The following is a 3,395-nucleotide window of genomic DNA, read 5'->3' as shown; positions in this document are numbered from 1 at the left end:
AGGTCCATAGTCCCCGATTCGGATAGGATAAGACGAATAAAGAACCTCTAATAAGAATAATATGTGACATATATACCCTAAGGACTTCTTCGTCTTTTCATCGGATTGACAGCATTAAATTCCAAAAAGGGTATTTTGGGAATTAAATAAATATTTATAGTAAAGTTGTTTATTTATTGCTAGATCAAGTAAATAAACTTATTATTTATTGTTGGACAAATAAATAAGTGTTTAATGGGTTTAAATCTATTGGCCTTGAAAAAGCAAAAAATCGCCTCCCCCTACGGTGTTGGACGTTTTTTTGCACTGATGTGGCAACCAGTATTTTTTCTGTTTTTCTGTTCCTGAAATATAGGAGAATAAATAGGAGATATATTTTCATATATTCTCTCCTAATATTTAGGCTAAATATTAGGAGGATATTTAGGAGAAAACCTAGGATAATATATTTTCCTAGATTTTCTCAACAGCAAAATATTTTATACTGTTGTATAAAATAAAATCCTAGATACTGATACGACGGATGAGGGAAAAAATAGGATTCACTTGTTGAGATCCAAGGGCTGAGATTTAATCCACTAGTGTGAACACAATAAAAGGAAATATATCTTTTAGAATATTCTGGAATATTCTATAAATATACATTTTAAACTGCTATAAATAGAGGGCTGATGTGAAGCAAAATTTAACCTAGCCAAACAGCTAAAAACACCCACACCTCCTTCCTTGTGGCTGTGAGCTTCTTGCTTCTTCTTCCCTCGGAATTGCTTCAATTCCATTCTTAGAAATAAGAGAGAAAGATCGGAAACACTCTGTTTCCAGATCTAGTGAGGTATAACGAAGCTCACTCTTTTGTCTTATCTTCATCGGACATTACGTTTCTGAAGACTTTGATATCATCACATATCGAGTCCTTGAAGGAGAAGTTCCAGATCTAATCGTGTGGAGGTTTGTACGTTGAAGACGAAGACTGATTGTGAAAGCTTTCGGTTCGTGAGCCAAAAACTGTAAGTTTTCTTAAACTCGTCTTTTATCTAATATGATAGGTTGTTTCGCAGTCATTCGGCCCATATCCTCTTTCATCTCACTGACGCTGGCGTCCCAACTATCTGTAGATGGAGATGGTGAGCGAGTCGAGCTCTCGTTGGAGCTCGACTCTTCGTCACCATGCCCTCGGGAGCGCAACGAGTATAATAATTACATTATTATTTTTTGACAGGTCACATCGAAACTAACTCAAAAAATAAAATACTTAACAATCCATAAAAAAAAAACATAATAATACCACAAATAAATATATATCAAAACAACTCTTAAAACTGATTAACGGTTCGTAATTAGCTCGAGTCGAGACTCGGGAAATTCTCGACTCACTAAACACTAAACAAACACTTTGCGAACCTCCGAGCCAAAGCCGAAAGGCCTTTCCCACCCGGCCTACTCTCTCGGCTTTCCGCGTCGTCGACGCTCGCGCGGCAGCTCCGCCATTTCTTGGACAGCGTCCTCGCCGTCCCAAACCGCCGCCACGGGCTCTGCGCAGCCCACCTAAATCGAGCCTAAACTCTCAACAACAAAGCTCACAAACAAAGAGACGAATTAAATCATCAAATCATAGTATTAAAATATGAAAACCATTTTTTCAATTCTCATAAACTAATACCATGATTTCTCATAATTCACCCGTCATAAAAAAACAACTTCACATCATTTCAACCCAAAAGCACAACAAAACGCTTAACAACTTTCAGCCAATACACACCACCAACAGCCTCGGCTAACCTCAAACCAACGAGAGAAAATGTCCACAAGCGAGTTCAACCAAACAACGATTCAGAATCATCAACCAAAATTCAAGACGAATTCAAACTCAAATTTATATATATATATATATGCATGCACACGGCCAGAATCAACCAAGGAATTCCAATTTCGTCCAAAAACCCAAATCAAGCAAAAATCCAAAATCAACCAGCAATCCCTCAATCCAACAACTCATAACCAGTAGATTCACCATTGAAATCATCAAAACACGAACATAAATCTCGGATTCCAACTCAAGAAAAAAACCCCAATTCAAACCCTAGTCATTTAGTTATTCTCAAATCCGGGCAATAGAAGAAGAGAAATTCGGAAACGAGGTTACCTTCTCCGTCGCCATCTTTCTCCCCTTCTTATCCGACGCTTTCCTCTGGTCCGACGCCCTCGGCAACTCGCAGTGGCTCACTCTTCACGGCGGAGCGTGCGCGTGGGATGAGTTTAATGGCTTGAGGTCGCGCGAGGTAGAGGCTCAGTAATCCGAGTTTGTGGTGGATGACAAAGAAGAAGATGGAGATGATGATTTTTGGTGGTGTTGTTTGTTTGTTTTCTCTCTCTTTTTTTTTCTCCGGTTTCTTCTGCAGATGGTCGCGTGAAGGAGACAAGAGAAGAAGAGGGAAGAAGATTGAAGAAGATGGGTAATGAGGAGAGAGAAACTGAGATTCCTTTTAATGAAGCAAGAGTTTCCTATTTGCTCATTAAATCCCCCCATTTCCTCACCGACCCAGACTGACCCCGAGCTCAAATTTTATTTCAAATGGTTCCAGAAAAATTGTTACAACTAAGTCCTTATTATATAATTATTTAATTAATCCATAACCAAACAAATTATAACTATATGATTCGAACCGAGAATTTTCTCGTTCGTTCTCGATTAATTTAAATATAATTAAGGTTTCTCAGAAATAATTCTCGTTCTTGAGAATTTATTTATTAAATTAATATCTGGAATATTTCTTCGAAAAATAATTTATTATTCGAGACAAACTTGAGAAATCCTTTATTTATTTTGAGATTTTCCATTACCTTAAAATATTTTAAATTAATTCGATAAACTAACAGGACCATAATTTACTGAAGAATTTAATTGTAACGACGAAAGCTCGCTTATTATTTCCAAATCTCCAATACGAGTGATGCAAAAGCTTGTCCTTACATTGGAAGCATGTTTAGAATCACGTTTCACATGACTGAGCCGAGCTAGGTCTCTCAGCGTCAGCTCCACTTATTTATCCTTGGCTAATTAAAAGACACGTAAATGTCCTAAGAAAATTTGAACACATTTGAGGTATAAAAATCTTGAGTGAGTCCAAGTATTCTAATAGGACAAGAGGAAGGGGAAAGCGGAGTCCGCACTCCTTAAATAATATCTTGTAAGCGTAACAAAAGCCCTCATGCATGGTCACCCCCATCAAGTTCGAACTCGACAAGGCGAGACGAATTCCCAAAGGAATGTCGAACTCCTCAAAATATTTCTCAAGATCTGTCTCCTTGACAGCCGAGCGAGATCTAAGATCCTGAGCGACCTCGTCTAATTTCTCATGGGGAGGTTTGGGTTTGTTTGAGCTTGACATCTTTAG

The 3,395-nt window shown here is 38.0% G+C and overlaps 1 long non-coding RNA gene across 1 annotated transcript; it reads right to left on the bottom strand.

The window, feature by feature from the left end:
• Positions 1-553: 553 nt before the first annotated feature.
• On the bottom strand, positions 554-2,472 carry LOC149390270 (uncharacterized). Its single transcript, XR_016300066.1, has 2 exons — positions 2,144-2,472; positions 554-1,556 (listed from the first exon to the last, which is right to left on the bottom strand). It is a non-coding gene; the product is annotated as an uncharacterized LOC149390270 (long non-coding RNA).
• Positions 2,473-3,395: the final 923 nt, after the last annotated feature.

The sequence above is a fragment of the Urtica dioica genome, chromosome 7 (genome assembly GCF_054948205.1).
Source record: "Urtica dioica subsp. dioica isolate 48M chromosome 7, U.dioica_male_clone48M_v1_H2, whole genome shotgun sequence".
NCBI lineage: Eukaryota > Viridiplantae > Streptophyta > Magnoliopsida > Rosales > Urticaceae > Urtica > Urtica dioica.
Note: the sequence above shows the minus strand (reverse complement) of the source record. Positions and strands in the feature narration are given on the sequence as shown.